Source organism: Phoca vitulina, unplaced genomic scaffold (assembly GCF_004348235.1).
Source record: "Phoca vitulina isolate PV1807 unplaced genomic scaffold, GSC_HSeal_1.0 scaffold13, whole genome shotgun sequence".
Lineage (NCBI taxonomy): Eukaryota > Metazoa > Chordata > Mammalia > Carnivora > Phocidae > Phoca > Phoca vitulina.
The window spans coordinates 21245364-21270442 of NW_022589716.1; the positions used below are offsets into that span (position 1 = coordinate 21245364).

Genomic DNA, 25079 nt, shown 5'->3' on the forward strand with positions numbered 1-25079 from the left:
AGACCCAGAGAGTTCTCTAGTCCACTCAGTTACCCCTTATATGAAAGAATCCCTTGTATAAACTGCCCAGCAAATGACTGAGCTTCTGCTTGATGAACCCTTGAGACAGGAAGGTCGCTATTCCAGTCCTTCTCCCTCAAGTCATTCATATGTCTCATTCCTCCTTCCATTCATCGAATCGTTCAGTCAAGTGTTCAGCGCCTGTGTACCAGTTCCCGAGTTAAGTGATGTACAAATAAACCCAGTAGCTTCTTTCATGGAGCTTACAATCAGTTCCTGTTCTGCATGACACCTGTTTTCAATTTTCTTCTTGGTCACATAGCTCTTTGTTCTTTATGGTCTTTGTTCTGAGGTCTAGAGTAGTTGTTCTTAGCCCACTGAAAATATTTAGAAATACTTGCCCCTCTTTACTGAAATGAATTCCATTTATTTTCTGAAATGGATTTCACAGATACATAGATATCTACACTACTGCAAAAGAGCCTACCTAATGCATTAACTATAATTAATAAAACTTAAAGGGAAAGTAACATAATGAAGTCATGCATATTTCAATAGGTAAATATTCTAGAATTCAACTAGATTAGATACTGAAGTAATTGAATGTTATCCTAGACACAGAATCAGGTTTGTATGTGGGGTTGGCAAACATTTCTGGAAAGGGTGGGAGAGTAAATATTTTAGGCTTTTTGGGCCATTTTCAACTCCGCTATTGTACTACAAAAGCAGCCACAGACAATTCATAAATGAGCATGATCGTGTTCCAACAAAACTTTACTTACAAAAATAGGCAGTGGCCTGGATCTGACCAGCTAATGGTAGTTTGCTGACTCTTGGCATAACACAAGAGCTGTGAATGGACACATTCACAGGATAAGGATAAGGATATGTTGTGTGGGCAATTCAAACATCATTAGCATGACTGTCAGTGATTTTCCAAAATGGTGGTGAGTACTTTTTGGCAAAGTTCTGAAGAAAATGAAGTACCATCCTCCCATAATCTACCAAGGAGTTAGTGACTTTCCTGGAAAATTCAGCATATCATACTACCCGGCAAAAAAAAAAAAAATTTGGCATCGTTATATAGTTTTAAATAATTATATGCAGGTATCTCCTCGACATAAATGTCCCATGGGATATTTTAAAGGGATAGACTTCCTATCCCCTTTAAGGGATGCAGAATTATTTTGTATTGTGAGGACTGAGTTGGGCCCTGAAAGAGGTTTCCACTTTTCAACTGTCCCTGCCCATGAAATGGCTCTTGTGCTCCTCAGGCTTGGCGACCACCAGAATTAACCACCCCACCCCCAGTTTCTCAAATGTCCCACATTACGCAGTGCCATTCACTATTGAGAACCCCCGTTCTAGACATACTCACAGTATTAGTCTTCTCAGGCTGTCATAACAGAATCCCATAGTCCAGGAGACTTAAACAATAGCAATTTATTTTCTCCCAGTTCTGGAGGCTAGAAGTTAAGATCAAGGTGTCGGCAGGTCTGGTTTCTCTGGAGGCCTCTCTCCTTGGCTTGCAGAGGGTCCCCTTTGCTCTGTGCCATCACATGGCTTTTTTTCTATGTCAGTCTGCTCCTGGTGTCTCTTCCTCTTCTTATAGGGACATTGGTCTTATTGGATCAGGGTCCCACTCTTAGGACCTCATTTAACCTCAATCACTTTTAAGGGCCTTATCTCCAAATACAGTCACATTGGGGGTGAGGGTTTCAACCTAGGAATTTTGAGGAGACACAGTATAGTTCCATAACACAACTTCATCTCCACTGCCTAATTCAATCTTCTCATTCTACTCTTTTTTCAGGACTCATGGGAAGTCACTCCTCAACATAGCCTTCCTGGCCCATGGTAATGATAATAATGATTGTTTCACGTGTCACCTTACATTTGACAGAGTCCTTTTATGTAAATACCCAACCGTTTTTTGAAAGTTTCCTTCCTTTTTTTAGCCAACTTTTAAAAAAGTGTAAAGCCTTTAAAATTTATCGGAAAAAAATACAAAGAATTATCTAGCAAATATCCATGGGTCCACCACTCAAATTTAATGGATGTTCAGATTTGGGGCCATATTTGATTCAGATGAATTTTATGGACTAACACACCAAAGGTTCAGTTGAAGTGCCTTCTAATTTCATCCCCTCCTCTGTCCCTGAAGTTGTGTTTCCTTCATATTCATGTTTTTATACTTTCGGTAGATGTGCATTGATCCATAAAATACATAGAATTATTCTGTCCTTTCAAAGTATACTGAAGGGATATTGTACTGAACACATGTCATCCAGCACTTTTTCTTTTTCACATTACACTTCGGTTTCAGGAATTGTCTGTGTTGGTATGTGTAGATCTAGTTCGCTCCTTTTTCATTGCTATGTGGTGTTTCACTGTGTGAATATGCTACAAGTTATTTATCCATTTCCCCTTTGATGGGCATTGGGCTTTGTAATTTTTCACATGACACACTTCTGTGTAGGTCATCTTGCGCATATGTGTGAGAGTTTCTCGAGAGAGCTGTCAAAAGAAACCCAACTGACAGTGAGTTAATGGTACAGGAGACTATTCTTCCTAACTGAATAGCGAGCCTGGACGTAGGCCTTCCAGGCTGCCGTGGCAATTGAGCGATGCCAAAGGATAGGGCGTTTTTCCATTTCTCTGCTCTGCCATCCTTAGAGGATGCACTTCTATCCTCAGAATTGCTCTTTTCACGGCCACGAAATAGCTGTAGCAACTCCAGGCCTTGTGTCAAGTTCCAGTCAGAGAGAGGTAAAGGAGCAAAAGTCAAATAAAGCAGACTCATCAGTTTGACTCTGTAAGAAGAAGATTTCCTAGAAGCCCCCTCAGTCATTTTCACGTTTACCCTGTTACCAGAACAGGACCATGTGCTTCATCCCTTAGCCAGTTAGAGGAGGATTTCCGGATGGTGTGGGGCTGTGGAAAAGGGTTGGGTCAGCTGACCAGTTGTATCTGGCATCCTGCCCAGGGACTCATGACCCTAGAATATGCACACCTTCAACACTCCTAGATGTTGCCAAAGTGATCTCCAAAGTGGTTGAACCAATTTACAGTCTTGCTAACAAGTATGAAAATTCCCGCTTCCTCATGTCAAAATCAAAGAATTATTACGGAGCTACTGTGTGCATAATGCTAGATCAGGTCATTTATTAAAAAAACAAACAAAACCCCCAGGTCAGTGCTTTTAGAGCTTTAAGTGATGTGCCTAGAGCTTAGTATACACTGTCCAATAGGCCTGTTGGACTCCCTGCCCTGCCCCCTACTGGTGGGTGATTCGATATAAGCTTTCCTGAGCCTCAATTTCCTCATCTATAAATGGGGATAAAAGTATCATCTATCTCATAAAGAGGTTTTAATGATTAAAAGAGAAAACATCAATGAATGACTAACATAGCACCAACTACAGAGGCAGGTTGCCATCAATATTTTAGAGAATAGATGCCATAGATAGGGTGACCATATTTTTGAACCCCAAATGAGGAATCGATACGGCACTTAGAAGTTCTACTCATCGAAAAACAGGTTTGCATATTTGAAGTGGGGCCATTCTGAAAAATGTGGAGTGATTTTTAATGTCTTAATGAATACGCTTATACTAAAACATGGACCTCACATCATCTGACTCTGGAACTTTGTAGAAAGTGGAGCATGTTTCAAAATATGGGCCTCAACAGAAAAGGTAAACTGTGATCAAATCACCATGAACTAAACTCATATCTTACTCCTCACCTTGTGGATGTATTTGCTGAGTTTTCCTTTTTTTTTTTTGTCTACAAGCCCTCAGAGAACAAAAGTAAGAATATTAACCTCAAACTTTATGAGATTTGTCAGTAAGAGTTAAGATATGAGTAACCTGGGGAAGTGGGAGAGCAATGGAAATTATTAGATTTTTACAGGGAAAAGTTTAGGAGGCTGAGATTATTAAATCCAAAAAAAGAGAAATCTAAGGGGAAATGTCATAATTATCATTAAGTTCCTGAGCATTACCTTTGCAGGGAACCAAATGAAGTGGAATGAGTTTAAATGATGGGAGGGTCCCTTTAGGAAAGAATACTCCAGTAATAAGTACTGTTAAATCTTCTCCAGGTTTCCAAATTATTGAGTAGCCTAAGAAAATAGACTGGCTCATACTTTTCTGCAACGGTTTATATCCCTCCAAGGTCATAAAAAGCCTGATCTTTAAGCATTTTATTACAGAATTCTGAAGCTTAAAAGAACTGGCATGCTTTGTAGTTCTCAAAGGTACCAACCATTCAACATATGTTTACTAGGTGTCTAATTATATATTAGGCATGATGCTAGCATCTGAGGATATAGCAGAAAACCTGTTGGATCCTGCCTGCCCTCATGGAGCTTATAGGCCACTGTACTTAGAACACTATGGCACAGGCTACAGAAATCTGCCTGGGTGGCTCAGTCAGATAGGCATCTGCCTTCAGCTCGGGTCATGATCCCAGAGTCCTGGGACTGAGCGAGTCGGGCTCCCTGCTCAGCGGAGAGCCTGCTTCTCCCTCTGTCCCTCCTCCTGCTCGTGCTCTCTCTCATGTTAAAAAAAAAAAGAAAAAAGAAATCTCACAGGGGCCAGTTAGTCCTGATGGAGTGGGCTGGGCAAGAGGGTCCAGGAAGGCTTCTGGAGGAGGTGAGGTGTGAGCTAAAATCTGGTGGAGGAGTAGGGATGAGTAGGATGGAACGAGAGGCCCGTAGGAGGGGGTGATTAAAGGTGAGGAGGGGCTAGAGACAGGACAGCAGGCTTTCTTATGGGAAGAGTGAGTCCGGAGGGGATGGGCTAAATTGGAGAAAGGCAGGGTCTGAAATACTGTTTGTTGTCTGTTGTTTGTAACACGTTTACTTTTATAGTGCTCCTCTATTATTTTTCTTTGTTGTCTTAACAACCATGACATTATCATTTTATCTTAAAAATCATTGAGAGGCTCCACTTGAGAATGAGCTCTGGTGGAAAAAAACTCCCCTCCCTTTTCTCCTTAGCTACACATTGGTTTAAAAAAAATCACGAGAGACTCTGGACTCCAGGAAACAAACTGAGGGTTACAGAGGGGAGGAGGGGTGGGGAAATGGGGTGACCGGGTGATGGGTATTAAGGAGGGCACGTGTTGTGATGAGCACTGGGTGTTAGACGCAACTAATGAATCATTGAACACTACAACAAAAACCAATGATGTACTATATGCCGGCTAACTGAACATAATAAAAGAATAAATAAAAAAAGAAAAAGAAAAAATCCAACAGTGGTGTAGGGAAAGGGAGGAAGAGTGGACACATGGGACCCTGGAAGCCGTATTAACCCACCTCTTCTGTTTCAGGAGTTCAGGTAGGATGGCCACCGGATTTGGGGCTGTGTCACTACTTGCCATGTAGCATCATAGTTAAGAGACTGTACTCTGTGCACTGAGTGTTATATGCAACTAATGAATCATTGAACATCACATCAAAAACTAATGATGTCCTATGCGTTGGCTACTTGAATTGAAATAAACAAAAGAGACTGTGCTCTGGAGCTAAGTGTCTGCTTCCAGTGGAGAATGACTGGCAATGTGACCTTGGGCAAATCAGTGTACATCTCTGGACCTCAGCACACCCATCTGTAAAATGGGAATACAATAGCAGTTCCTTAGAGAACTACTGTGAGCATTAAATGAATTAAGGTATATAAGGTGCTCAGAACAGTGCCCACTACATAGATAATCTGAACTAAATGGCTAGCGGTGATTATCATTGAGCCTAAGGTAAGGATCAGTAACCATAATGGTTCTCACTGAGTTTTTAATAGTTACTGTGCTTCTTGCTCTGTGCAGACTTCATTATCTCACTTAATATTCAAAACCACCTTGTAATCAACTCCTTTTGCATACAAAGGATCTGAGGGTCGGGAAGGTAATTAACCTGTCCAAGAACAGTGGCGGTATGATGATTCCACCAAACCCAATCTTGTACCACTTTGATGAGGACGATTGGAACCTGGTTCCTTACTCTTTCACTCAAAGTGCCTTGTTTTCTTTGCAGCTGGGCTGGTAGACTCTTTTTAGAATTGTGTGGTCAGTCTAGAAGTATGACTGGCTCTTTAAACCACCCCCCCAGCTGTTATATTAATAAACATGGCTTAGATAAGTGCCAGAGAATTGCCAAAGAACAGCCAAAGGAAAATTATCAACATAATTTGCGTTCTATCAACAAATGTGTCTGGGGCACACGATGGGCTTGACTCGCTACCAGGGACATAGATGGTGACGGAATTCAGGACGAAAGTTTATTCTCAGCCTTCAATTGCTCACACTGGGGGCCGGGAGTCCTATTTCAGAGAAGCATAACTGACAGATTCAACACAGTTGTGAAATAACACGGTCCAAGAGCAAAGAGCACAGGCTTGCCATTCCAGTGTACCAGTCTGCGAAGCTGGCTCTCCTCACTTCTAGTTAGGTGACCATAGCTAAAAATTGCAGTTCCCAGTTTCACTTACCTGTGGGGCTATGGCTACTTAGATCTCAAACTCCTTGCAGGCTTTCGCGAACATTAATGGAGATAAAGGGGACAACATGAGTAGTATGCTCCACCCCACATGGTTAGCACCCACATTATCAGCAGAGAATTAGTGTTTTGTTTTTGGAAAGAGTACATTACTTCCCAAAAGGTTTTTGGAGAATGTGTCCTGATGCAAAAGAAAGGGGCAAGAAAGAAAAAGACATTCCAAGAGGGCAGAGACGTTGATCAGAGGGCTGATGGGGGAGCAGTGGGCTGAGTCTGAGATTCAGCTTTTGGGAGCACTCCCTGTAGACTCTGGTATCTGGATCCCTTTACAAGATTTAAAGGAGCCTGAAAATTTAGGAGGGGAATCCTAGTACTGGGAGGTGAAAGAAGATGGCTTCTTGGACAGGGAGTAGGGCGGTCCTGTCCCTCCTTTCAGCCATAGATTAAAAATGACTTAATTCTAGAAATATTGTCAGCAAGTAAAATAAATAGACTAATCACCATGGGCAAATTGTATGTTAATACATCTAGGCATTGTTTCCAGGCTGACCCTTAAATATACGTTTAATCAATCTAGATGGATGAGTCATCCTGTTCTTAATTAATCTTTTTGGACATTTATAGAGAAAAGGCAGTCTTTACAAAGACCTTATAAATGTGTTTAGGTTTAGTATGGATTTTATTTATATGCATAGCACGAGCGGCCGTTACTTCTAAATGATGGCATATTTTGAATGTTCTCAGACCTTCAAGATGTTTTATTTCCACACTTGGGGAGGGAATCAGGGGTGAGTTGAAAGGAAACACATGATGGTCATTTTCCGTGGCATGAGCTGCTTAACCTTTCTGGAGCATACATGTTTGTTTGGACTTTTCAGCATTGCAAGCAGATGATGGGAAAAAGAGATGGGTGCACTCATTCTTCTGGAGGCCTTTGTTGGGAGATGGTATCCCATTCAGAGATCTGTCTTAGTTGGGGTGACCCTCGGCTCAGTCTCCTCTGCCATGGAAGTCATCACTATCACAAAAGCATTTCCCTGGAGCCCAAAGGCTGGCTCTTACACCGACACCAAGGCAGGCCCAAATGCACTTGTCTTTGTGGGCTTTTGTTGTTGTCCGCCATTGCTGTGATCTACTATCTGCTGGGACACTGGGAGTTTGGTTCTCGTGCTATCTGCGGTAGGAGTGTGACTTAAATGTGAGCCAATTCTCCTAGGACACTAGGCTGTGTGTGTGTGTGTTGCTGAGAATGGCATCACTCAGTCCCCCCATTTCTCTTGCCTACCAGAGTTTTGTGCTCCGGCTTCAACTATGTTTGCTACTTTCATGATCCAGCCTTTAGCTTCCAGTGTTCATTTGTATTGAGCACCTGTGTTGTAGTAGGCACTGTGCTAGGTGCTGAGAATACAGTGGTACATCCTACAGGTTAAATTCTAGAAGCTTATATTCTACAGGTTTGGAATAAATTGGAATTCCAGATACTGGTAAGTGTCATTAAAAACATGAAACAAGGTGCTGGGATAAGAATGGCATATTTGAGAGACAGAAATAAGTCCAGGCTGGCTGAAGGAGAGTAGACAAGGCAAGAAATGTGTGGAAACTCAGCCAGCAATCTGGGCAGGGGCCAGATTATGGTAGGTCTCAAAGACATAATAAGGAATCTGGATTTTACTAGGATTGCCGTGGGAAGCCACTGGATGGTTTTAAGCAGGAGACTGGCAAGATATGATTTAGGTTTTAAAGAGATCTCTTTGGCAGTTGTGTAGAACCTTTTTACTCAAAGCTTGGTCTGTAGGTAGACCACTAGCATGGGCCTCACCTGGGAATGTGCTATAAAGCAAAACCTTGGGCCCCACCCAGGCCTTCTGAAGCAGCATCTGCACTTTTAATAAGATCCTCAGGTTGAAAGTGCCCTTGTAGAGAATGAATGGAGTAGGGCAAGCAAGAGTCCTTTTACAAGCCCCCCAACCTCGCTTTCTTCTCAGGTATAGGAGGTGAGTTGTTCTAGACAGATTCTGAAGAGCCAACACAAGCTTGCTTCCAAATGCTACTTCTGATTGAACCATTTATCATAAAGTTTATTTGTTCAGTGATCTCTCTAATTCTTACAGCACTATGTCTTGCCTTTATCCAACAGATGAACTCTGTGTGTGTGTGTGTGTGTGGTGTTTCACTTCTCTGTTGGTCCTCTAACATCTTAGCCCCCCCCCCAAAATGACTACCATTTCCGGTAGGATTCCTAGTGGCTGTTACATAAAATACCCATCTCTTAAGAGAAAGATAGCTGGATCCTGTGACAAGGTTTGTAGAAGGCTGGCATTCATATTTGCAGTCTGGCCATCCTTGCTATCCTATTTCTCTCAGGGTCTTACTGAATGCTGTTGGCATGTATGTCAGCTAGGATTAGGTTTGCCATAAATGAATAAACTTATAACAGTGGTGCATAGATAGAAGTTTATTCTCTCTCATGTCAAAACCTGGAGGAAGGCAGCGTGGGGCTATTATGAAGGTTCTATTCCATGAAGACTGCAGGGACCCAAGCTTGCTCTATCTAAATGATCCACTGTGTATGGGTCTCTGTTTCAAGGTCACCTCATGCTCCAATGTGGATGCCAACACATTAAAATCCCAGCCATCAGGAAAGAAGGAAGGAAGAAGATGGAGCTAAGGAAGCACAGCAGCAGACTTTTCAGGAAGATCGACAGAGCCGCCACATGATCCTTCCACTTACAGAGTCCTGGCTAGAATTTAGACCGGTTGCCCCGACTCTGATACACTGGGCAGCCAGGTACCTGGCTAAAAATCAGAGGTCTCTTTCTACAGAGAAAGGGGGGAGTATTAGGGGAATAACTAGCAGTTCCTAACACAGCATGTTTTAGGGAATGTGATTTGACATATCTAAATATACAATGGTACCTCCCCACCAAATTTAATCTAGGCTGAATATTTTGTGCCATCATGTCATTATGGTATCTTGTAATTCTTTCCACTTTCTTTTCCAAAGAAAAATAGGTGTCTGATTTAGCAAGAATGCATTTCTGCATTCACAGTTGAATTATGAAGATAAACCTCACCCACTTGAAGATAAAAGAAAATCTGGATAGAAAAAAAAAAATACGCAAACAGTTTATTAACATGTGTATCTTTTCCTCAACTGGGTCTTTATACAGCAAAGGAATTGGAGGTAATCCATCCCTTACCCTAGAGTATTCCTGATTCAGCAATTCCAGATGCCATGGTTACTACCAAAGAATTGGAGAAGGGTACAAGCCGTAGCCTTTCAGAGGACTCTATTCCTAAACTGCAACATTTAGGTCTGGAAAGGGCATGTTTCAAATGTGTCAATGCACTGGCCAGGAGGTCAGGCTATGGAATCAGATAGGCCAGAGATAAGAAATGGTGTTTCTTTGTCCAAGCTGGTTACTTTTGGGCAAATAATTGCTGATCTCTGTATATATGCTAGTTAAGTGGAGAGAACATACTATCAGTTGAGGGTTCATTTAGAAATTAAATGAAACATTGTATATAAAGCTCTTAGCCCAGAGCCTGGTTCATTGTAAACACTCAAAAAAAAAAAAAAAAAAAAATTACGAATTCAGCCCAGATAGCAAATAAAAAAGATTCCCCCCCAAGGGATTTTTAGGGATATCCTTGAATCATTTATATGGTATTATTTATTTTTTCAATGATTGGTTCATCCATCAATGCAACAATGACTCTTACTATGTGCCAGGTCCTAGTAGCTACTATTTGTGGGAAGGAGCAGGAAACTTACTAAGATAAATAAAACAGTTTCTGTCCTTAAAGGAACTCATTGCTTAGCATAAGAGAAAAGAACTAAATGAGTAATTATTTTCCAGTGAGAAAAACACAAAGAATAAGGTGTTACTAACATAAGAAGAATTACAAGAAGGAACATCAGGGGCACCTGGGTGGCTCTGTTGTTTAAGCATTTGCCTTTGGCTCGGGTTGTGATCACAGGGTCCTGGGATGGAGCCCGGTGTCCGGCTCCCTGCTAAGTTGGGAGTCTGCTTCTCCCTCTGCCCCTCTCCGCCCTCCCCCCCAATCTTGCTTGCTCTCTCTCAAATAAATAAATAAGCAAAATCTTTTAAAAAAAGAAAAAAAGAGAATTAAATCTGTGACATTTCCCTGATGCATGAAGACATCATAGCTTTTTTAACAATTGAGGAAAGCTTTTTTAACAATTGAGGAAAATCGTCATTGGGAGTAGTAAATTACTTCGGTCTTGTCAGATGACACACCAGTGGGTTGGTGAGCTAGCCGCAGGCCTGTGCACTGGAGTCTCTAGAGGAAATTCCAGGCGGAAAAGTGTTTTCCATCACACAGAGAACCACTCATTACCATGGCAGGATCTGGGAGCGAGGGACGACTAGCATCACAGTTTGGAGTGCACGGTTCTGTTTTGGGCTTCCTGCGCATGCAAGCTAAGTTGTCTCCCACTTTCCTCAACTGGCTGATGGGATCCTTATAACCATGGCAGGAACCCTGGCACTCTGCTAAGACGGCAGCATGCTGTGAAGTCTTCACACCTTTTCTAATCGGCTGTAACTGAGAACGAGGCATTTGACTCTTCTCCCTGCAAAGCTCTCCAGTACTCCTCAGACAAAGACCACAACTTTTCACATGGCCTAAAAGATCTGGATCCTGTATCTGACCCTCCTCTACCTCCCTTCAATCCAGGATAGCAGTTCCATGATCATTTCAATGTCTATGAATCTGAATGTCTTATGCCATGTTTCTTCTTCTTTTTTTAAAAACATTTTATTTATTTCTTCATTCATTCATTCATTTCGAGTGTGAGCAGGGGGAGGTGCAGAGGGGGAAGCAGAGAGAGAGAGAATCTCAAGCAGACTCCCCGCTGAGCAAGGAACCCCAGGAGAGGCGCGGCTGGATCTCATGACCCCAAGACCAATCCCTGAGCCAAAATCAAGAGTGCGACACTTGAGCCACCCAGGCGATCCCCGTGTTCCTTCTTGATCTCTCTGTTTCGGTCACTCTGGCTTTTTTCTCCAGTCCTGAACACTCATCATGTTTCCACTTGTGATGCGATCTCTGCACAGACCTAGATGGATCTTTCCTTCTGCTCTTTGTCTAGATTAGGCAGAACTTACCTCAAGAGCTTCATACCCTCCTGAAGCCTCACCTAATCCTTCTCTTTTGGGGGAATGGAGGAACTTACTTTGCACTTAACATGTCAAGGTATTTTATTTTTATGTTTTTCACTCCAAGGCCTGTAGATAGTCATTTCCTACCTACATTATTTTTCTTCTTGATTCTTTTCCTTGGAAATTCTTGAGTATTTCTCTATCTTTGGTCTCTGCTGCAGGTTATTTCTTCCTTCTAGGCCGCTCTGTTCAGAAGCCCTTATTCTCTTCCAGAACTGAGCAGGTGAGGACAGGAAGGATAGTAGTGATGTCAATGACAACCAACATTCATGGCCCTATGTATCAGCCTTGTCTGCAGGTGGCTGTCCTGCATGGGGGCAAATGGCTCTCCACCCCACACACTGTTAACAAGGAGCTTCTGTATCCTAACAGAAATCCCCTTGCTTAGACTTCCCTGATCCTTATAGCCTAACTGGCCAGGCCGGGGTACCTAGTCAATCACTATGGTAAGGGGGGGACAGATTCCCCTGCATTTCGTCCAAATGAGGGCCTAACCCTGTAGCTACGAGTGGAGCCGCTGTGCCTCTATGGCTGCTACCCAATGGGAAATGGGTGGGATTGAGCTTAAGGACTTGAAAACCATGTCCATTGCAGCCATGCTTCTTCTCAGGTACCCTTTCAATCAAATCTTGTGGGCAGGTTGGCTCATGACACTGCACAGATCGAACAGGCTGCTTATCTCAGACCTTGAGAGGAAGCAGACCCACAGCTTTTCTAGCAGGATCTTGTATTCTTGGCTACAGTGTTTGCAGGGACTAAATGCCTATCCACTCCTAATTCCTGGTGCTGATCTCTCATAGAGTAGGGGTACCATCGGATGAATAAGCATACGATTAAGTTTGTTGACCTACATTTAGCACCCAAATCTAGAAGGCCTTTCTCAAGAAGATGACTGATTAGATTTGTTAGCTTGTTTTAAGATCTGATCACTTCTAGGATGCAGACATATAAAACCCAGCTTACTTAGACCTATGCTCAAACTTCCTTCCAAAGATGGCTCAATCTCATTCCGCCAACTCCAAGATTACCAAAGTGAGGGGTTTGTGTATGTGTGTGTGTGTGTGTGTGTCTGCTTTTGTTTTTAAAGTTAAGGCTATCGGTGAAAAGGATCCACATATGGAGAAGGGAAGGTGAGTGTTCTCTAACAGGCATCATAGCCAGCTGCACTTGTTAAAACACAAACTCCCCATAATTTCTGATTTATTAGGTTAGGGACAAGGCCTAGGAATTTGCATTTCTGACACACGCCTAGGTGCTGTGGCTGCAGGTACCAGGCTTTGAGAACCATGATCCTATTTGACCATTTGGGGATGGAGAATAGGATTTCACCAAAGCTTATCATGTGCCCTTTGGAAAGTATGGCCCTAAATTTGTAAACACCATTATCAGTTCAATCCAGGAGAGCAAGTCCATGATTATTTTTATGTCTACACACCCAAGTGTTTTCTTAACCATGCCTGTATTAGAGCCTAAAATGCCCCCTCTTTCCTGGAACCATTGGAAACTCTTCTCTGCCCTCCTTCTCCTGTCCAGTCAACTATGGCTGGATCGGGGAGCTCACAGTGGGAACTGACCGAGCTCCCTGAGGATGCCAACAATCATCCTGGCAGCATCCGATGAGCAGAGTGGTCTACAAGAGACTGGTACTTGGCTAATGGTTCTTCCAGCATTATGGCTTTCAAACCTCACACCACCCCTGTGGGTAGGTATTAATATTACCCCATCCTATGATGAGAGAACGGAGGCTGGGAAGGGGCTAAATAGTGTTCCTTCTTTGCCACGTGTGAATTGGGTCCAGCCCAGTCTGACCAAAAGTCCAAGCTCTCGACAGCCCTGTTGTATTATTAGGTGAACATGCAAGAAGAAAGTGAACTGGGGTGACTCTTTCCACCATGATCTGAAAAGCTCTCCTCCTCCCTGTCAGACTCCAGCCCTATGCATCAAGTTTCCCCGCTAATCTAAGAAAACACTGAAAGGGCTGTGCATCTGGAATACCTATTAATCAGAGAGAAGCCAAAAATCCCTACCACAGCACGTTACTTCTTCTGTCAGTGTCACTAGAGAGAAGTCACATCATCCATTATTTTGATGGGTGCTGGAGGGAGGCTGAGGGTGAGATCAGCCCCAAACAGATCCAGAAATTATTGGCAAATACAGCTGTGAAGGATGTGCTTTGTACGTTTTTTCAACCTTTCATTGAGGATAGATAGCATATGACTGTAAGCAGTTATCTGTTTGAATATGCAACCCAAAAATAAAAAGTCTTACCGAGGGAAAAATTAAGACAATCAGAAACAAAGAAGAGCAGGATGAGTGTTGTATTTCTCTCCTACTCAGAGCCATAGTGAGTCCTATTTGTAGTCCATTCAATGACTGCCACTTAAATTATTTCTAAGCTTCTGACCCCAGGTTGTTCCTAGGCAGTGAAAAAATGACCCTAGGTTTGTCTGTCTGTACACTGATGTCTATCCATGTCTATGCATCAAAAAAAGCAATTTTTTTTTTTTTTGTTTTTGCTTCCAGAAAACTGTAGACCTCAGCACGAGAGTGAGCTAAAACTGAACCTTGGCTGGAAGAGTGTTTATAAATAGTTGAGCTGGATGGCAAGAACTTGGTGGTTTTTCTCTACGTTTGCTATTATAGAAGGTTATGTGTTTAGATTTGCGCTGTAACCTGTCAGGAGGTTTTGTGTGGGTTTGGACTTGACTCTCATGTCTTTTTTATTTATTATTCTAGAATCACCGGCCCCCTACATCTTCCCATTCAACATGATTTCCAGTAAATGGCAAAGGCGCCTTAAATCTGTCCTCAGTTTTAGCAGAGACTGATCCAAAACCTTCACAATAATCATGGGTGGGCATTCACTGAAGGGCTCACTGTCATGTTTATTTACTCAGTTCAAAGGTAGGAGGTGGCCCGGCAATTCCAGGAAGGAAAGCAGATGCTAAGATGGCCAGTGGTTAAAAGCTAGTCAAGCTAAATGGTTGGTCTTGGAGGAAGCTGGCTGGAACCATGACGCCACCTAAGTCAGAGTGGAGAGCTAGCATATTGCATTAGCATTATTGTCACCATGATTATTTCCCAAACGATCCTTTAATGGGTCCAGTGTACCTTTAAACCTGTAACTGAGATACAGATCATTTATCTTCTGTTCAGCAGTCATTAGAAATGTCCAAAGCAGATTTCAGCCCTTCCAGCTCCAGATCTAATCTTTGGCTCCTCCAATGGTGGTTCTACTTTTATGTGCCTTTATATGCTTAGGATTTGCCTTTAAACTTTGACTTATACAGTATAAAGCTGCACTTGGTGTTCTGATGTATTCAGGGTATGCATCGCTTTCATGTTCATGGATGGCGGTTTAAGAAAAATATTTTTCAGAGTCATTTTGACATAGGAGGTTCCCTGTGCTGAGATGTGAGATACAAATACTCAACAAAATTCCTCCTAATGCCACTGCTGAGGAGATGGATTTTTCTCTCTTGCCTTTTGCTCTTGGATTTGGTTTTTCTCAGAAAAATTCTGCCTGGAATAATTGTGACTATTAGAGAAGGATGGAAGTAAAGTAGGTGATATATAACCTGTCATGAGTACATTGTAGTCCCCTTCCCACTTGTACAGTTTAGTGATGTTTTCTTCTGATCTCAGAAGGCTTAGAATCCTTCCAGATTCATGCATTGAGTTTACAGTAAGAAGGAGAGCTAAAGTGAAATAAGTCAATCAGAGAAACACAATTATCATATGATTTCACTCATATGTGGAATTTAAGAAACAGAACAGAGGATCATAGGGGAAGGGAGGGAAAAACAAGATGAAATCAGAGAGGGAGATAAACCATAAGAGACTCTTCATCATAGGAAACAAACTGAGGGTTGCTGGAGGGGAGGGGGGTGGGAGGTGGAGATTGAGTAATTGGGTGATGGGCATTAAGGAGGGCACGTGATGTAATGACCACTGGGTGTTGTATGCAACTGATGAATCACTGAACTCTACCTCTGAAACCAATAATACACTATATGTCAATTAATTGTATCTAAATTTAAAAAATTAATTAATTTAAAAAGAAGGAAAGCTAATATACATCCAGTTCCTACAGTTAATAGGTTAACTTTCTCTTATTTGCCAATTTGAAATCTGACACCTAGAGTCCATTAGACTGATAGCTTCTTGAAGTCAAGCACTATTCCAAACCCAGTTCTGTGTCCTCATCACCTAACAAAGTGCTTGGCTCCTAGGTGTGCGTTAAATGATTGTCAAATTAAGTTGTTTTATTTCTGCATAGCTCTAAGCACTTAGTAAACACAGGATGATGGAATGAGATAAAATGTAATTTAAAGAATAAGTATAAGAGGGGACATTCATTTTAAAGATGAGGAAACGGGTACGGAGAGGTGATGTGACTTGTTCCAGATTGCGGAGTCAGAACTATGGGAACTGGCTTCAGGTCACACCATCCCAGTATGAGGCTCTGCTCACCACAACCTTCACTTATAGCTACAAACATTGTTAAAGATAACATTTTACCCTTAAAAGTCATGTTACCCAAAATCCGTACATTGAAACTCTTAACCCCAGTACCTTAGGATATGACCATATTTGGAGATGGGGGTCTTTACAGAGATACCCAAGTTAAAATGAGATCACTAAGTCAATCAGAGAAACACAATTATCATATGATTTCACTCATACTCCCTATGACTTGAATCCTTAAAAATGGGGGAAATCTGGATACAGAGACACGCATAGAGGGAAAATAATGTGAATGGATGGAGGAAGAAGATGGCCATCTATGAGTCAAGGAACGAAACCTGGAACAGATCCTTCCCAGCCCTCAGAAGGAACCAACCCTGCTGACACCTTGATCTTGGACTTCCAGTCGTTACAACCGTGAGACAGGACTTTTCTCTTGTTTAAGCCGCCTAGTCCGTGGTACTTTGATAATGCAGCCCTAGCAAGCTAAAACAGGTATTTGGTATTCGTTTCCTATGGCTGCTTTACAAGATGCCACACACTGTGTTTATATTACTTCCGCTGTTCTGCTGTTCATACTATTTCACCTTTTTTTTTTTTTTTGACATCTTAAAAACTTTTATTGATACAGGTTCTTTTAAACCTTTAAAGTGTGATATCTTCACAGTTCATGTTCTTCCACGAAGTAAAACACATTTGGTTCTAAGTCTGTTACAATGAAACTCAAAGCCCTCTGTTACATATTTGCATGCCACAGCCCGAAATGAAGATAGATAGAGGTGTGTTTTACTGGCAGCTTCTACTCCATGGGGCATCACTAAAACAGTGAGTGGCTCCTGGTAACATTCCCAAGAAAACAAAGTACAGTTTTCCCTTAATTTACTCAGTAATTGCATTTGGAGAATTTTAGTACATGTTAAAACACTGCAGAGGTGCTATATGTTTATTTAAAAAATGGAAGGTGACTCGCAAAGCAAGAAAATAAGAAGGAGTTGACCAGTGGCGGCCTTCAGAAATATGGGTGGGATCAGTAGAAATGGGACAGGCCAAAGCATGGTCTAAGAATTATTTCTAAGGTCTAATCCAGTGCTGTCCAGCAGAGCTTTCTATGACGAAAGAAATCTTGTGGATGTGTACTGCCCAGTATGGAAGCCCGTAGCCACACAGGAGTATTGAGCACTTGCCGTGTGACTAATGTGATTGAAGAACTGAATTTTTAATTTTATTTAATCTTAATTACTGTATAGTTACCCGTAACCAGTGACTCTTGTACCAGACAGTGCAGGAAACATACACTGACCTGAAGCTCTTCATTCTGTTGGTTGTTTTGAAACCTTTCCTGCTCTCCTACCCCTTAGGTTCTAGATGTATTTTATCTAATATCTGAGTTATTTCCATGTAAATTAATCTTCAGAGGTTAGTTTTTGATGTCAATGTACACATACTGCCAGCCAAACAATTTTTAGAGGTGGAATCATGAAGCAAAACAATACGCTTTAAAACAAGCTAGAAAAGGTTATCAGCCTAAGAAGCATACCAGGGAGTGAAAAACAATTAGTTGGATCACGTTATTTTAATGCCGTGTCTGGGTGTTCTAAGCAAACTCATCTCCTGCTATTTAAAGAAAGTTGCCAACATTTGCCCTCCTGTCCTATGAGGAAACGTGCCATATACCCTTTCATTTCATCCTGTTTAGACAGTTGTTTTAATGCTCTTTTCTGATGTTATCCCCGAACACACAATTAACAGATTTCTGCTAAGACGCTAGCTGCAGCGAAAACTGTCACTTGTACGTTGCTTCAGCCCCGGCTCACGTACACTGCTTGGCAGTCAGATTCTATAATCACTTTAAGCTGTTCCATCCGAACTATAAACTCTATGGAATTTTAGTGCGACCATTATTTTCTTTTTAAGGCAAGTTTACCTCTTCTGTTCTTAGCCTCTGCCAAGCCTGCCGTGCCACTCTTAATAGGCTATGAAAGTTTTATGGATTTTTGGCCATTTTGCCTCTCTCAGGGTATTCTGATGCCAAAGATATCAGAGACATATTCCCATTTCCTTCAGCCAACGACTTGTCTTTGCCGGCTGCTTTATTAAAAGGGTGCACAACGCTGGGAAGGAGCCCTGAGATTTTCTGGCACGATAAACTGGACTATACACTGAGCCTGTTGTTCCAGATTCCAGCCATCGGCCTCTCAGCTTTGGCAACTGAATCAGACCGTGTCCTTTGGGCATAGCACCGTAATAAGTCCAGCACATGGCCCCTTCCTTTCCAAAGTCAAATGAACAAGAGTGGAGCTTACTGAAGATCTTTGAAAGAACTGTTGACTCCCCATTGCCATTTGAATGTCACTTACTTTAAAAAAAAATGCTCATGTAACATGCAACTTTACAAAATATTAAATACAGGAATGTGCCATGAAGATAATAAGGTATATATCCTGTGACGTAGCAATTCCATTTTCAGGTAGCAGAAAAGTATTTACCTATGTGCCCAAATGAGGCGCATTAAAGAAAGACAATGCCAGCATTTGAGATTTGCAAGGGTTAAGAGCATCTAAATGTTCATTTGTAGGGGGAATTGATGAAATTAACCCTAGGACATCCCTATAATGGAATAACATTTGAAAAGATGCACGTATTTAGTTCTAAGTGCTGATAGTGAAGAATATTTAAGATAAATTAAGGGGGTGGTGAAAGCAAGGTGTAGAACAGTGGAGTTAGTTTGCTTCTATTTGTGTTCTCAGAAGGCTTATTTATACTAAGAAAAACCCACATACTGACATGTGTGCTTGCGTATGCAAAAAACATTTTTGGAAGAAGACCCAAGAGCCTGTAAAACAGTGTTATTTGAAGGACATAGACTTGTTTTATTTTGTATTCCATTTGTACTATGATTTTTTTTGAAATCAGGAACATGGTTTAATTTTCCTAGTAAGAAATTACTTAATAAACAGACAGTAAGAATCAGCTATAAGCCCACTACTCAGAAAATGCTTTAATATTTTGGTGTATATTCTGCTCAACTTCACTTTTGCTCGTACATGGCGGACGTTAGCTAATGTCATACAGCCATTTTGTGATTCATTTCTTTCCCAAATAAAAATCTCTCGTGTTAATAAATACACTTTTTTGTTTTAATAAACTTTATTGACAAAACACAGAGACAATAAAATGCACCCATTTTAAGTGCATACTGCTTCCACAAATGTGGCTGGGTGTGTACGATGTCATTTTTTAATGGGCTGCATAGAACCGCTTCTTACTAAACAGTGATTTCTGTCTTCCTGCTCATAGCTAATTGTTCAGGGATAGGTCCATGAACGAAGTCAGCCCAAACTGAGCCATTCCTGGAATTTCTGGTGGAAATACCATAATTAATTGCCAATTCCACACAGATGGATGTTTAGGATGTTTCAAACGTTGAGCTGTTATAAATAATGCTGAGATAAATGAACATTTTTGTAGCCAAGTCACTGCACAGATCCTTAATTACAGGATTTTCTTAAAAGAAGTACCTAGACATAGAAATCCTGGGTGGAAGGATATATATGACGTATTGCTACCTTTCTCTCTATAGAGAGTCAGACAATTTATATCCTCTCACTCTTCACCTCTCTCTTTCTGTTCACCTCAACCTATTAGTCTTTGCAACCTGGCCAAGTGTGACCAGGTATGTCTCTGAGCACAGCTTACGAGCTGACCAAGCAGTTACAGGAGGGTGCAGTGCATGTGAAGAAATTGTGACTTCACAGAAGGAAGATTTGTTCTACACCTCCCACCTCCCAGGCTCAAGCAGCTGGCTCCCCTGCTTGGAGGTCGCTTCCCCCACTCGCAGGATTGGGCCTTTCTTCTCCCTCAGGATGCTGTTGCTCAGCTGTCACCTCCTCAGTCAGGTGTCCCTGTCTAGTCAGGTAACATCCATATCCCTTGCGCTTCTTCCTGGCTTTATTTTTCTTCCTAACACTTACTCCCTCGGACTTCCCAGATAGTTTTTTGTGTTGTTTATTGTCTCCCTGTGCTAACCTAGAAGCTTCATAGGAGCATGGGTTCAGGTTTTGTTAACTGTTACATGTGTACCGAGCGCAGGGTAGGCCTCCAATAATTTGTGAAATGAACGAATCATACTTTACAGTATATAAAGCACTTTTACTCTAAGCACAGCCTTACAGGCTTGCTCTTCAAGGAAATCATCATATTCCTTCATCAGTGGAGAAATGGGTTACGGCAGTTGCGCCAGGGAGCCCATGGAGTGAAGGGGTGAGAGTCGGGACACCTGAATTCTAATGTGGGGTCAGCTTCAGTAAGCTTTCTTGGGGTCCTCCTTTATCACGTGAGGGAGCCGGACCAGATGGGCCGAGGTCTTTCCCAGCTCCACTATTCACTCACCCTAAAGGGAAATGGCCACCATTGACCCACAGATGCTGTCCATCAGTGGAGGCCAACCCTACTGCACTGAAATATAAGGACTCTGAAACTGGCTCTAAAAATGCCCCCCCCCACCCTGATGCAAGAAAGGGGGTCATCACCAACATGTCTGCTTATCATAACAGAAGGTGTCAGGAGGAAGTACCAGCCAAACTGATGGCAGAAAATCCCTTTCCTGGAATGGGGAATCCCAGCCCTCTGTAAATTGTAACATTCTGTCCTAGGTGCTTTGCCTGAGTGTGTAAATACTCCTTCCATTAGTCAGGATTCTTTTAGTCACAAGAGCTGGAAACCTGACTTTGATTTACATAGAACTGGGAGTTTATTGGCTCAGGATCCTAAAAATTTCAGGCAGATGTTAAGCTCAAGCAAAGTCATTAAAACTCTGTCTCTCAGCTCCGTATTCCACTCTGTTGACAAAGGGGATGCCCATGGCTCCTGACTTATGTATTAGCCTCTCAGATCACCTAAAGTCTTCCCAGGATTGCCATCAGAAGTACTAGAGGTGGTTCTGATTGGCCTGACCTGAGTCAGAGGCCCACCCCTCAGAAATCATCTCTACAGCCAGGGAGATGGAATGCACAGCCTGGCAAAGCCTCAGTCATGCCTCCTCCCCTAGATCCTAGTGCTTAGGCTCATCTCATCCACACCGCGTGGACTAAGAGAAAAAGGAGAGATTCTCTACGTGAAGACAAAGGTACTTATACTAGGGGAAAGGGGTGTAGACTGGGCAGGAAGAAAGAACAAAAGTTTACTGTCTTTTTCCCAATCCCTCTTCTCTGTCCGTCTACCTCTCCAAACAGCTGCAGGATATGGATTTTGTTCTTGGGGTGATTGTTGTGGTTGTTGAAGAATTAGAACATTTAAAAATCCATTTGGTTGTGAACTACTGGGGGAGGGAAGGGAATTCCCTCCCTCCCCATACGGTCCCTGGAGATACCCAGGGCTGTCCAAACCCCACAGCTAGTTGTCACAGCTTTAGAGAAATAGCCAGAAATTCTTGCCTAGGAGCTGCCCCAGCTTGCTGGAAATGTAGCAGGATGCGATGGACAGAAATGTGTCTCAACAACAGATTCGAGGGGTCACATTGCTGATGGCCCCAGTGTGCAGGCCCAGAGGATGATGCTCCACAGATCCTGCCAGCATTCTGGGAGCTGGAAGGCTTACCAATTATAATCTGGAATCTTTAAAAGGGCCAGTTATTCAGGGCTTAAAGATTTGAAAGGAAGACATTTCCTGTGTCCTTGTTTCCCCTTCAGAGGACACAAAAAGACAAGCTTCATACTAACTCATCTCTTCTCCCAGTGGCCCACCCCCAACATACTCCAAAGACAACTGTAGTGCTTTAGAAAACACTGTAGAGAAAGGACGGATGGTGGAAGAGTGAAGTATAGAAGTAGTAGAGTGCAAGGAGTCTCATTGCCCTTTTCTCAAAGAGTGAAGTATAGAAGGTTGGTTGACTGAAACTTCTCTGCCCCTTTATCTACAGATTCCCTCTCACAGCATGCATGCCTCAGGCCCTGTGTCAGACGCTGGACTTGCAGAGACAGAAGACCTCATCCTCATTCCCGAGGTGCTCATAGTCTCTGACTAGGGTCTTGACTGTCTGAAGCTTAAGAAACTATGGGAATAAAGGGCTAGGATCCAAAATCTATAAAGAACTTATCAAACTCAACACCCAAAGAACAAATGATCCAATCAAGAAGTGGGCAGAAGACATGAACAGACATTTTTCCAAAGAAGACATCCAGATGGCCAACAGACATGTGAAAAAGTGCTCAACATCGCTCAGCATCACGGAAATCCAAATCAAAACCTCAATGAGATACCACCTCACACCAGTCAGAATGGCTAAAATTAACAAGTCAGGAAACGACAGATGTTGGTGGGGATGCAGAGAAAGGGAACCCTCCTACACTGTTGGTGGGAATGCAAGCTGGTGCAGCCACTCTGGAAAACAGTATGGAGGTTCCTCAAAAAGAGCTACTGTCCAACCCAGCAATTGCACTACTGGGTATTTACCCCAAATATACAAATGTAGGGATCCAAATGGGTATGTGCACCCCAATGTTTATAGCAGCAATGTCCACAACAGCCAAACTGTGGAAAGAGCCAAGATGTCCATCGACAGATGAATAGATAAAGATGAGGTATATATATACAATGGAATATTATGCAGCCATCAAAAGGAATGAGATCTTGCCATTTGCAACGACGTGGATGGAACTGGAGGGTATTATGCTAAGTGAAATAAGTCAATCCGAGAAAGACATGTATCATATGACCTCACTGATATGAGGAATTCTTAATCTCAGGAAACAAACTGAGGGTGGCTGGAGTGGGGGGTGGGGTGGGAGGGATGGGGTGGCTGGGTGATAGACATTGGGGAGGGTATGTGCTATGGTGAGCGCTGTGAATTGTGTAAGACTGTTGAATCACAGACCTGTACCTCTGAAATAAGTAATACATTATATGTTAAAAAAAAAGAAGATAGTAGGAACGGAAAAATGAAGAGGGGGAAATCAGAGGGGGAGACAAACCATGAGAGACTATGGACTCTGAGAAACAAACTGAGGGTTCTAGAGGGGAGGGGGTGGGGGGAGGGGTTAGCCTGGTGATGGGTATTAAAGAGGGCACATACTGAATGGAGCACTGGGTGTTATACACAAACAATGAATCATGGAACACTACATCAAAAACTAATGATGTAATGTATGGTGATTAACATAATAAAAAAAACTAATGATGTAATGTATGGTGATTAACATAATAAAAAAAGCAAAAGAATTTAGAATCTAAGAAAAAAAAAGAAACTATGGGAATATGGATTAGGGGTGGCAAACAACTCTAACCCATGGGCCAAACCTAGCTCACCATCTGTTTTTGCCAATCGGGTTCTACTGGAACATAGACTTGCCCATTTGTGTAGACTTTCATGCTCCTATGGTAGAAATGAGTAGCCTCAAATACTTACTATCTGGATCTTTAGAGAAAGTTTTCCAATCCTCGATACAGACCCTAGATGCAAGGGTGCTGGCGGGACCTGGGGAGGCAGCCGAATGGAGGCCATACCAGAGCTCAGACACAAGGGATAAATAGGAGTTAACCAAAAGAGGCAGAGAAGTCAGGGGAGTTCAAGGTGAAGGGACTCCTTTTGCCAAGAGAAAGTGATAAGAAAGAGCACAGTTAGTCCTGGCACCACTGGGGTATGCAGAACTAACTGCAAGAATGGCCAGACCAGAAATATCTGGCTGTGGCCACGTTCCCAATATTCAGAAGTCAAGGGGAGCCTTGAATGTTTTCAGCACGGGAGGGGCTGATCAGGTGTGCTTTTGGGGAAATTCACGCTGCAATAGTGTCGAGAATGGGTTGAAAGAGGACTGCTTCCTTTCCTTTCCATTCTCTCCCCTTCTACCTCTCAAAATATTTAGCCTTCTGGAAGCAAGCCAGTATAAATGTCCAAAACCATCTATCTTTGCCCTGTGGCCTGGGGATACCCATGTGACCTCAGGGCCCCCCTGCTTGGTGATGACCCGGTCTTTTCCTACTGAGGGCTGCCTTCTGCACTAGACTGTAGGGAGGAGCAGGGGAAGGGGGAAGCTTAAGGGGCCATTTCTCCCATTGGCACTTGCAGCCCCCTCAGCCTCCAGACAGAAATTTGAGTGGCAGTAATTGGATCAAGGGTTGAATTTAATAGTAACAGAAGAAACAGGTCCGGCGCAAGGAGTCTCATTGCCCTTTTCTCAAAGTGACTTTCCTTCCTATGCATTATGATGTAGCAAGGCCATCGGGGATGCAGAGAAATACAAGGGATTGATTTTTTTTTTTTTTTAAAGATTTTGTTTATTTATTTGACAGAGAGAGATACACAGCGAGAGAGAGAACACAAGCAGGGGGAGTGGGAGAGGGAGAAGCAGGCTTCCCGCAGAGCAGGGAGCCCGATGCGGGGCTCGATCCCAGGACCCTGGGATCATGACCTGAGCCGAAGGCAGACGCTTAACGACTGAGCCACCCAGGCGCCACCACAAGGGATTGATTTTTAACTGGCAATAAAGTCAGACGGTAAGAGGCAGTTCTAATAGTCACGCTCCGAAGGGAACATGGGAAACGATACAGATCCGAGGTGGGCTGGGAGCAAGCAGACGGAGGCCTAAGGGAAAAAAGTTGTGTTTCCTATTTCTTTCCGAAAGTGAGGCATACCTTTATGAAATAATTAATAGCTATCTCCTATTTTCACGTTGTAATTGAATAATTCTTTAATGTATTTTGGGCTTTATTGCCTCTTCTTTATTAAAGAGAAGAACAAAGCATTCTGGCTAGAGGCCTACTTTCGGTCCCTTCGCTTATAAAGTTACAGAATTTCAGTGTGGCTAGAAGAGTTCCAAACTTAAATTCGTGAAAATGTATTCTTTGGGGTTTTAAAATCCTCCCCTCCCAGACAGAGGCCTCAGAAACCTGAACTTCGCGTTCCGGGCCGGCCTCTGCGGCCAAGCCCAG

At 42.6% G+C, this 25079-nt stretch overlaps 1 pseudogene across 1 annotated transcript in view; it reads left to right on the forward strand.

Moving 5' to 3' along the window:
* The window catches only part of LOC116636700, a 234618-nt pseudogene that overhangs the window by 46018 nt on the left and 163521 nt on the right, over window positions 1-25079 (forward strand). The window lies entirely within an intron of this gene.